The following is an 11,506-nucleotide window of genomic DNA, read 5'->3' on the forward strand; positions in this document are numbered from 1 at the left end:
ATTTGTATTGTCGCTAAGTTAGAAATTGAAATAATATCTCTTAGTGAATGAAAGACCAATGAAGAGAGTTTTGTTTTTTGTAAACTAATTCTTCATGAGATGAGGCCCCACCCAAATGGCCAATGGAAATGGGTAACAGCGTTGGATATCTTGGTGAGGTTTGCTCCCTGCCTAGCAAATTACTTTCTGCACTCAGAGTTGACTTTGGTAAGCACACTGATGGCCTTGATCACGAATGGCCATCTCTGCTGGGCCACAGCAGTGGAGCAGCACTTTATTTTAAAGAAGACTCTCCCCCAGAATTCTCAATCTTTGGATGATCTTTACTCTCTTGTCCCATGTATTACAGTTGGCACACTGAGCTGGTGGCTGAAAACCTGTGTGATGAACATTCTCATCCATCCTGGAACCAGGCTTTCGACATGGCGGGTACTCTGGCATCCTGGACAATCTCTGCCTCTTCTGCGGTCAAGTTGTAGGCAACTCTCAGACACCTTCCCTTAAAATCCTTTTTGATTTTATAATCGTTGGAAGAGAATCAGTACTTCCTGCAAGGACTCCAACACATCAGTATTCCAAACATAATTTTTAAAACACTGCTAAAATACCCAGAAATCATGACAGTGTCTTTATGTTCTGACCAATCCACCTGTGCCCCACACATTCAGTGATCAGAATGTGCTTTGCCCTTCGCCATTATTACCAGTCCTTGTAAATATCGTAGGCATGAGTCCTATTAATCTGACCATGGGGAGGACGCAAAAGCCCAGAGAGGGTGAGGAAAATATCTCTGCTCACACAGGATGTAAGCAACAGATTACACCCCTGGGCGGCGATATCAGTGGGGCATGTGAGAGGATTTCAGGCAATACAGAGATGAAAACCCCTAATGCGAGTGTGTGCCAGGTTCTCTGGTTTTCTCTTCACACCCTCCTGGCTTGTGCTGTCCTAGCAGCAGGCTCCCTACACCCTCCCACCCTGGGTGCCAAGATTTTTGAATGTTGGTTCCTTGCAGAACCAGCCACAGCTGTTTTCCTTCCAGAGGTCTTGCTCCGTTCATAGAACTCAGGAAATTGGCTTGGGAGTCTTTCCCTGTGTTTAGTTCGAGAAAGAAAACTTGGGGGCAGAGTGTGGTTTCTTGTTGTTTTAGCAGGGGTCACCGGGGGCCAAGGTAGAATCCCTGTGTGTTGGGTGCTGGGTCCTAGGTCCTGGTCTGGGGCGAGTGCTTCCGCGGAGTGCCCTGCTGGCTGAGCACAGTCATGTGCCTCTGTGCTTGGCAGGTTATTTGGTTTCTAAATAGCAATGAGTCATGGTTTGTATGTGGCGCTCAGTCGGTCACAGTAACGAAGCACCACAGACCGTGGCTTAAACAACAGATTCGTTCTCTCACCGTTTGGAGGCTGGGGGTCTGAGATCAAGGATCGGCAGGGTTGATTCTTCCTGAGGCCACGAGGGAAAACCTGTCCCGTGCTTTCCCAGTTTCTGGTGTTTGCTGGCAACCTGGGGGTTCCTCGGCTTGTAGAAGCATCTGCCGATTTCTGCCTGCATCTGCACACGGCACCCTCCCTGGGTGCCTGTCTGCATCCACATTCACTCATTTTACAAGGACACCAGGTCGTATTGGATTAGGATCCCTCTCCCCCAGTGACCTCAATGTATCTCGATCCTCTACGAAGACCGCCTTTCCAACTAAGGTCACATCCGCGGGTACCGGAGGTTAGGGCTTCAGCACCCTCCTGGGGACACATTTCCACCCAGAGCGAGCACCTGCTTTGAAGCAGATCCAGAGCCAGAACCTGGGAGGGAAGAAAATGTCGAGTGGGTCTCCTTTCTCGGGGACTCCAGGCTGCAGCAAGTGAAGGACGGGGTGCAGGTAGCACGTGGCATGACATGACAGGCCAGCAGCACACACACATCTGCTTGTCCAGGCGTGGCTGAGCTCACGGGACAATTTTTGGTTTTGTGCAGTTGGCAGAATACTTGTAAAGAGAGGACAGAAGATTTACGGATGCCCCTCGCCCAGCTGCCTCTAGTAACATCTCACATACCCATAGATCGATGACGAGTCTTAGAAGTCAATGTTGGCACGTTACTAGTCACTAGAGGACAGACCCACTTCCCACAAATGTCCCCTCTCTGGTCCGGGACCCCACGCTGCATTTGTAAGGTCTCCCTAGTCTTGTAGGGAAGACTCAGTCTGAGAGTTTCTTGGTCTTTCCTTATCCTTTCTGTCTTGACAGTTCTGAAGAGCCCTGACCAGGTGTCTTGTAGAAATTTAGGGTCGTCCGAGGTTTTGTCACAACTAGACCAAGGTTATTATATTTGGGGAAAGAATCCCACAGTGAAACAAGGGCACGTGATGCTGATGTGTCTTGTCACGGGGGATATGGTTACATTTCCCTTTGTAATTGATAAATACTTGTGGTGGGGGAGGTTCTATGAAACTTTGCAGATATCGCGTTTGTCCAATGATTTTAGCGTCCCTCTGGGGACTGTGCCTGCAACAAGGTCCCTGCGGTGTTCTGATGGTGAGTTTCCACTTCCCCATCCCACCTCCACTTATTAACTGAAATCCTTCTATAAGGAGGAGTTGCCCCTTCTCCTCCACTTATTTACATGTTTTTATTCATTTCAATGTGACTTAGAGAGTATTTGTTGTATTATTTGAGTTATAATCCAGTATCATCATTATTTATTTTGTTGTCCGAATTGTCCCAGCTTTGACCACTGGGACCTCCTTCATTTGGCTCTTGTACCTTTCAGCACACCTGCAGCTTTCCAACATCTCACTTCTGGTCCCAGCTCATCTCGAATTCTCCCCGTCCCCTCCCTACAACCCACCCCTTCTCCAGGGAGTCCTGCTTCTTTCAGCGGATGATGGCATTTAGAAGCCAAGATCCGGAGCTAGATGGGCTCGTTGATGCTGGGCTCCAGTGGGCCAAGCGAGGAGGTGTGGGTGTGCACACTAGCACATCCCTGGTCTTGGGGGGAGGCGTTCAATATTCATGCCAGTTGGACCGTGGTCGTGGTGGTTTTGTCTAGATTAGCTTTCTCAGGCTATAAAGCTCCCTCTTATCACTGAGAGATTTTATCCTGAATGGATGTTGGGTTTCATGGAATGCTTTTCATGTACCTGTTGAGATGATTGCGTCATTTTCTTTTTTAGTCTCTTAATACAGTGAATTACATTAATTGGTTATTAATGCTTTTTATTTTGGTATTTACAGGAAATTGCAAAGCCAGTACAGAGAGGTTCCGTGTCCTCACATTAATTGACTTTTGAATTTTGAGCCAGTCTTGAATTCCTAGGTAAACCTCACTTGGTCGTGATGATTGTCCTCTTTATATGTTGCTGGATTTGATGTGCTAACATTTTATCCAGGATTCTCATGTCTGCTGTGATGAAGATATAGGTCTGTAGTCTTCTTTTATTGCAAGGTCTTCAATTTTGATAGTGCTGCCCTCGCGAAAGGAGTGGGCAAGGGTTCCTCCTCTTCTACTTTCTAGAAAAGATTGTGTAGAGTCAGTGTTTGGTCTTCTTTAAATATCTGGGAGAATTTCCTAAGAAACTGGAGTTTTCTTTAACAGATACAGGACTTTCTGGTCATCTTTCTTCTTTAATGAGTTTCAGGAATTTGTGCCTACTCGGGAATTGGTCCATTTCACACAGGGTGAAAAAGGTTGGTAATATCCCTCTTTTGCTCCCGATATTGGTAAGTTATTTCTTCTTGTTTTTTCCCCCTTGTCAGTCTGGCTGGAAGCTTATCAATTTTATTCATCTTCTCAAAGAAGCAGCTTTGATTTCAATTGATTTCCTCTATTTGTCTTGTTTTCACTTCCTCTGAGTTACATTACATACAATTACATTAACGTATCCTTCTGCATTCAAGTTTCTTAAGTCCAAATTAGTTGGTCAGTCTGATACCCGTCTTCTCGTCTAATGGAGCACTTAGTTCCATAAACTGCCTTCTCCTCTAGCCGCACACTACCAGTCCTCCCTGTGCCAATAGCCCTGATATGTCAGCCCTTTCCGGCTCCGATTCCAGAATCCCTGGGCCCAGTGCACACGTTTGAAGGCTAATAGAATCAAGGAGGAGTCGCACACAACGGGATCGGAAGGCAGGTGAAGCTCCAGGTGCTGAGCGGTTTGGACTTTCCACATCCTGCAGCCTGGGGCCACTGCAGCCGGATTCATCCTCTCATCCTGTTCTCACTTGCCAGAAGGACGTGAGATAAGGGAACAAGGGAAGCTGGCTCGATCGCAGAGATAATCTTGCCTGGCGGGGGAGAGCAGTGTTTTTATTATAAAGGTCCCCGGGGGGCAGGGACTGCCCCTTCATGTTCGCCTCTCCCACCTCTCAGCTCCTGGCAGAGGAGATTAGAGGTGGCATCTTGGATCAATAGGGACAAGTTCTGTGGGTGGGGCCCTGCGGGCAGCTGAGCATCCTGTCTTGGGAAGAGCTCAGATCAAACCCGCTTGTCCCCATGCCAACCTTGCGGTCTGTGTGATACGTGACCCGTGTTTCGCCTCCTGAATGTCCATGTGTCCGCTGAGGCCGGGCAGTTGCTATACCTAATGGACAACACTGGAGAAAGGAGGGAAGAGAAGGTTCCGGGTTGGGGCTGGCAAGTGTGGGTCCAGCAGGTGGACTTGTTCCAGCTGTGTGTGTATTTTTCGGTGTCAGCTGATTAAGGCACCCCCGGATACCCTATTGCCGATGTATGCAAAGCGGATGTAACACCACGCTGTGTCCTAGCCACGTGGGTCTTACTCGGCTCCTGCTTAGCCAACCCTGGGAGCCTGCCTTCCTGCAGGCGGCTACATCCTCCCACAGAACCCTCCTTGGGTTCAAGGGTACTCAGTGTGCACATTGCCCAAAGGGTCAAGCAGACGGTACAGCAGGGACTGGGGCCTTTGTGCCCAGCTCTCCTGAGACCTGTGTGTCCCAGAGCCTCTGTCATTGGCCCAGCACAGGGCTGACTGCCTCGTGAGGGACAGGCAGTCTGTTTCCAGATCAGTCACTGTGAGGCTGTCCATTTCTGGGGAGCGACTTCTACCTGCCAGACAGTATTTCCAATCCCTCCTACAGCCCTGCAAGGAAGGGGGATACCCTTCCCTATTACTAATGAGGAGACTGAGCCTCTGAAAGGCCAACGACAGAGGCTCTGGGACACACAGGTCTCAGGAGAGCTGGACGCAGAGGCCTCAGTCCCTGCTGTACCGTCTGCTTGACCCTTTGGGCAATGTGCACACTGAGTACCCTTGAACCCAAGGAGTTAAAGCAGACTTTGGTGGGAGACTGAAGCGGATGAATATGGATTGAAAAGTGTCGATGTGTGTAAGAGGGGTTAGCTCTGGCCGGCCACGGGCACTCTTGTTATGCCTTTTCGAGGTTATTCTTGGTGTCATTGCTATTTTGGCGCCTCCCTGAAAGTGCAGTGGTCCAACTGCCACGCTGCTTTTGCCTTCGCCGGTTTTGGATGTGTCCGTGCTGCAGCCCCAGAGAGCCCCAGGGTCCCGCTCAAAGCCCAGTGTGTCGACCTCTTCCGTATCCCTTGACTTCCTTTAAAACAAGTTACGAAAAGCAGGTTTGAACACACAAAAGGGACATGAGTTATTTTCCTATTCTTGCTCCGTCTTTACATTGTTTTCCTATTTCCTTTTTTAACCAGTATAACAGGAGAAAAGTGGTCTTTTATCAGGGTTAATTTGCATTAATCTGACTCCTTATTGACTTGAGTATTTCGTCATATGTGAGCCCTTTGGGTTTCTTCTTTTCTAGGTTGCCTACCTTTGTTTCTGTTGCTGTTGTTGGGGTTTTTTTGGTGAAGATTGTTCCTATGTTTTCCTTGTTGGTCTTCAGGGGCTTCCTGTTCCTTCTGTACCTTTCTTGGTGTGACAGACAACTTTCTTGTTCCGTGCTGGGACTATTGGCCTTGCCCGTGGTGTGGTGTCTTTCCTGAGCAGAAGTTCTTGTTCTGACATGAGCAAATGTACCGGCTTCTTTCTAATGGCTTGTGTTTATTGAGCTTGTTTGGGGAATCATCTGTACCCCAAAGTCACAGAGATAGCCACCAATCCTCCAACTTGGAACGTTCACCGTCCACCCTCCTGGGAGGAGGAGGGAGGGACGTCCTGGGAGGGACAACTACATGTCCTGTTCAGGGAGGAGTTCGGCCTGGTTTTCTCCCCACAGACACCCAGCCTTGCCATCACCCTCTCTTGAATGCCCTTCCCTCCCCGCTGATCCACGCGGACTACTGACCCATGGGCATTTGAATTCTCCATCTCTTGTCTGCATGGGTCCACCTGCCTCTTCTTAGGCCCAAACTGGCCTGATTTGTGATGATGGCTATACAGTCAGTCTTACTGTCCCACAGAGCAACACTTATAATACCCCAACCTAAATTCCTGGAAATAAACTTCTCCTGGGCTCTGGGCACACAATTTAAATCAATGAAATCCCCAGAGTAAGGGGGACTTTCTTGGCCATTGAGTTCTGCCTCCTTTCCCGCCGCAGTGGGGGAGCCAACCTTCTTGGAGGCCATCTAGAGTGTCAGGGTCCAGCTGGCTGAGGAGCTGTGGCCCACACCTGCACTGCTAGCCGACACAGGTGGCCTCTCCCGAATAACCCGGGTCTTGACGGGCTCCAGTATAGAGAGCCCTCCCAGGACACAGTTCTGGAGCGTGAACAGCCTGGCTCCGGGCCAGAAATCCTATGCGTGACCTATCAGCCCAGCCGCAGTCAATCACGAAGGCTTCACCCGGCGGGCGGCACGAGAAAACCCGGCCACACACCGGGATTGGGACACAGCCAGGGCACTGCCATCCCGGGGAAACTGCAGCAGGGACCCAGGCCGGCCAGCCATGCTCCGACTACATGTGCATTTCTAGCCCTGGCGCCGCCATCAGAGGCCTCCTCGTGGGATGCCTGGAAGCCCCTCCCCCCGACTCAGTACCCGGTGCTTCATGCCCAACCCTCCCTCCCGCTCCTCTCCACTCCAGGACTCCTCGAACCACAGGAGGCTTTCATCCTGGGCTCCTGGGCATGACCCCCACCACATGCCTTTCCCTGGGGGGGGGGAGGCGGGGGGCAGTCCGTGCTTCCTCTGGTTTTAGCCTCTTGCTCAGACTACCGCAGTGAGTGATGACAGCCTTCACTGTTTCCTCCGCTTTGCCTTGCTGCTGTTACCGGCTCACCCACCCAGCGGCTCAGCTGGGTCCCTGACGGGGGACGCCCCCACCTTCCCATCTTACAGATGAGAAAACCGAGGCTCTGAGAGTTTCAGTTTCAGTGAGTTAGTTGTGGGACGGCTCTTAAGATCCAGAGGCTCGTTTAGGACCTACGTGTGGCCGGTTTTGAGTTCATGTTTTCATGGCTACCACCGCTAAATTGTAAGTACCCTGAGGACAAGTACCCCTGAAGCTGCGCTTTCAAGAAGCCTCTGTAGAGTAAAGGAAGCCCCCCTAAATGAGAAGAAGCAGGGGCTGTTTCTTCCAAGCTGGCTGTGACAGGGGTCCCCCACCGGCACCGGCTTTGGCAGACTCCCAGCCGGGGAGGGAGGGAAGTCATAGGGGTAGAAGAGAGGCTCTGGGCAGCCCGGAGACCGTGGGGTGGGGAAGCTGCAGGCAGCCAAGGCGAAGCCCGGCCTCCGACGTGAGCGGTTAGGGGTTGAGGGAGGGGGTCAGTCGTCCGCCAAGTCCCGGCTCCTTTGGGCCCACGGCTTCGGGGCCGGCTGCTGTGGAGGCCGGGAGTCGGGGTCCTGTGGCCATGGACACGTAGCGTGGTCACATTCTGCACGAGATGTGGTCACGGTCGGCACGCGGCGGGGTCGCGGCCCGCACGCGTACGCAGCCTCCGGGCGGAGGAGGGCGCTGCGGTGCGTGTGTGTCCAGCTGGTTAGAACGAACTTGCCGAGCGTCTCCGTGTGCGTCTGAGTGTCCTGCGGTGGCTCTGCCTCTTGTAGACTCGGTCACCCCTCCTCCCTGCCTCCAGCGGGAACACCTCCAGGGAGGCAGGAACTCCCCGCCCACGCGTGCAGACGGCACGCGGGGCGGGGGTGGAGACCCGGAGGCCACGGACCGAGCGTGTGTCGCGGCGGAGCCTGCGCGTCTGCATGGCAGTGGGGGGAGGGGGCCCAGGAAGAGGCTCTTTAGCCAAACGACGGAGGGAGGGAAGGGCTCGCGGGGGGATCAGCCAGATTCGGGGCTCCCTGTGCTGCTGACGCACCCTGATTGCCTGTGTCCGGGGCGCAGCCGGGCCGAGGCCCGTCCTGGGTGCTGGCGGCCTGCCTGGTGGCGCGCGTGTCCTGAACGAGGGGCCAGAGCCTGGTGGGGCCTCGGCCTAAACCGTCTGGCCGGGCCGTGCACCCAGCGTCTCTCGGCGTTTTGGGGGGTGAATGTGGGGCACAGTGTTTCCTTAGAGCCTCACACCCCCCAGGGGCCCCACCCCGACACAACCCCAGAGGACTCGGAGTCCGACCCTGGTGCCCCTCCCGCCCCAGGCGTCGTCAGGGTTAGGTCCCGGAGCCCAGGCTCGCCCCCACCCCTGAGATGCCAGTCTCCTCCCTACAGTCGGTCTGGGACCCTGCCCCCCCCCCCCCACAGCTGCCTCAGGGGTGACTCCTGCCCTTGGCGTGCAGACCCTTGAGGGACGCAGACCCTTCTCCAGGAGGGAGGTCTAGCGCCGCTCTTTCCAAGAAGCCCACGGGTCCCCTGGCTCTCCACGTGCCATTTGTAACACGGGAACAATAGTGACAATGCTGATATACCCGCCCCTCCTCACAGCGCCCCCCAGAGTCAGTCGCCGTTGTCCTCCTGACCCAGTTCAGGCCCCTCTCGCGCCCCACTGACCCCCACGCGCCGTGCACAGCTCCCTCCTGACCAGCGACCGGCAGGGATCTGAGGGTGAAACCCATGGGGGGGTGGGGGGCGTGGAGGGGGTGGAGGGGGCAGGTGTGATCTGGGTCGTGCTCCATGCTCCTGGGCAGCGTGGGCAGGTCCATGGTCCCCACCGCAATGGCTGCTCCGGGCTCCCCTCCTGTGAGCCCCGGGGGCACAGCCCTGCTCGGTGTCCTGCTGGGGGCATCAGGGAGCCGGAGTATCCATACTGGGGTGCCCATCGTTCTGCCCCCTCCGCCTGGCCCCCAAGTCCTGATGGCACTCAGTGCTGCAACCCAGCAGCGCTTGGGACCCGTCTTCCCCGACTCCGGACCACAGGCCCGCGGCTCGCTGTCTTGTCATTTCTTCTTTGCACCTGGTGCCTGTCCTCTGAACTCCTGTTTCAGACTTTCCTTGTTACGTCCCTCTGATCCGAGGGGGGGGAAATGTGCCCTGTCCTCACGGGTCCTGGTCCCAGGCCACCTGGCTGCTCAGCCCTGAGGGGGTGGCCTCTGGGGGCTGCTGGCCCAGGGCGGGGGCAGGGTTTGCGAGCTCAGCCTGCCCTGTCCTCAGAAGGGGGTCCAACTAGGGAACAGCAAAGCCCCTCTCAGATGCATCAGTCGCCACCCACCATTCTCGCTGGTGCTGCCTCCAGACTCTGCTTCTCACAGAAATGGGGAGTCGTGATCATGTCGTCCCCCAACAGGCTGGAAGTGACCCCAGACCCCCACTCCCCCTGAGCCACAGCCCTTGCTTCAAGGAGGATCACTGGTTCAACCCCTAAGGGAGGGTGTCCCTGGGTTTTCTGGATTATTCTGTGGGCTGCCTGAGAACTGTAGGTGTACGTCTGCCCCGGCTGCTGGGGTCTGGTCCGGTGTGACTGCGGTGGGTGGCCATGTGACTCAGGAGAGGGAGTGATGTTCCCCAGCCTCGCTGGGAAGGAGCTCTCCACTCTGACTGGTCACCTGGTGTCCTCACCCACGTTCAGAGAGCAGACAGAGAGCTGGGTGCCCTTCCTCTGCACCCTGATCAAGGCCTTCGAGGTTTTTCCAGGCGCAGGGAATCGGTCACGTCCTCTGTGCGACACCAGCCTGGGCCAGTTGTGCATGAGGTGGACGTAGCCCGCAGGGGCGCCTGGAAGCTGGCAACTGTCCCCAAATATTAGCCGTCTGTCCCTTCCAGCGGGGACTGGGCTCGGAACCCATACAACAGGAAAGGTGTGTTTCGTCCACCGAGCGCCCATGAGGACAGAGCCAGCCAGAGGGGTGGCAGTCACTGCTGAAGTTTTCTGGGTTTTGTTGGTGACGGCGACCCTGCTCTGAAGAGCTGTTCCCCTGGTAAACCAGAGGACCGGTCAGTGATGGCCGAACGTCCATCTACTTGGAGCCAGCCACGAACCCAAAGTGGCGCTGTGTGCTCGCGGGAGGCGGTCCGGGTTCCTGGGTCCCAGCACCTGCTACAAACTACTCTTGCCGCTGTTTCTCTGCCCATGCCCTCACCATGAGTGGCGGACACAGCCTGTGTCCCTCGAGGCTCTCAGCCTGTGGCGGCAGGCACAACCCATGTTCAAGACCCTCTGCAGGGTACCCCGCTTTCCCTGCCCAGTTCACATCAGTGTGGCAGACATTTATCCAGCGACGACGATAGGCCAGGGGCCGGCCACACACTTCTGGGGAAATGGAGGTACCACAGTGTCCGTCCTGGACAGGCCTTGCACTTGGGAGAGGACACAGGCCACTATGTCCCAGACCAATGCAAGCGGGTATGTGCCATGGGCCTCGCCAGGCTGCGACGGCACAGAAAGCCCTTTAAGACCCCGGTCATGGGGCCTCCTGTCCCAGGGAAGCCTCTCCCTCCTGGAAGGACACTGAATCAAGGGACCATGGCTCCTGTAGGGACGGAGGGAGGGACACCTGTGACAGACCACACTGGACCTCAGGTCAGCCTCCACTGTCATTGCCCGCTGACCTCGTGTGGCCGGGTCGGGAAGGGTCCGGGCGGCAGCCACGGGCTCTACTCCAAGCCGGCACCTCCCTTCTGGAGGCCGGGCCCTGTGAGCTGGTCCAGAAACAGCCTCTCTGGGCACAGGTGCCCCCCTCCGGGCTCCCCATTTTCCTTTCCCATCATCTGGCCTCAGCTGAGGCAGGCCAGCCCCTCAGCTGTGTTTCTGATGACCTTGAACTGTAGGACAGAGGCTCTCCGGGAGCATGTCTGCCCCTCTGCAGGCTGTGTGAGGAGCAGTGCCCGTCCCACGACGGCCCTACCTCCCACAGCACGCGGGGACACGAGTCACGGAGCCCCGCTGAGGCCACAGGAAATGCCATGCTCCATGTTCCAGGGTCCCTGAACTCCTGAAGCCCAGCCCCCGAGGGGACTCGTCCGTCCTCTGTCCCCTGGCTCGCCCAGCACAGGGCTCGGCTATCAACTGGGAAACAGTGGCGCCACGGGATGTGCTCCGGGGTTTGGCGGAGGGGGGAGGGGTTGCCACAGACTCAACTGCCGTCTTAACCCTCGGGCCTCAGTTTCCCCACTGGTTCAAGGGGAAACTCGTAGGGGCCCCATGAGGGTTCAGAGCCTGCCGCGCCAGGCACCCCGTAAGCACCCGCATAACCCACGTGTGGTTTC

Source organism: Prionailurus bengalensis, chromosome C2 (genome assembly GCF_016509475.1).
Source record: "Prionailurus bengalensis isolate Pbe53 chromosome C2, Fcat_Pben_1.1_paternal_pri, whole genome shotgun sequence".
In the NCBI taxonomy this organism is placed as follows: Eukaryota; Metazoa; Chordata; class Mammalia; order Carnivora; family Felidae; genus Prionailurus; species Prionailurus bengalensis.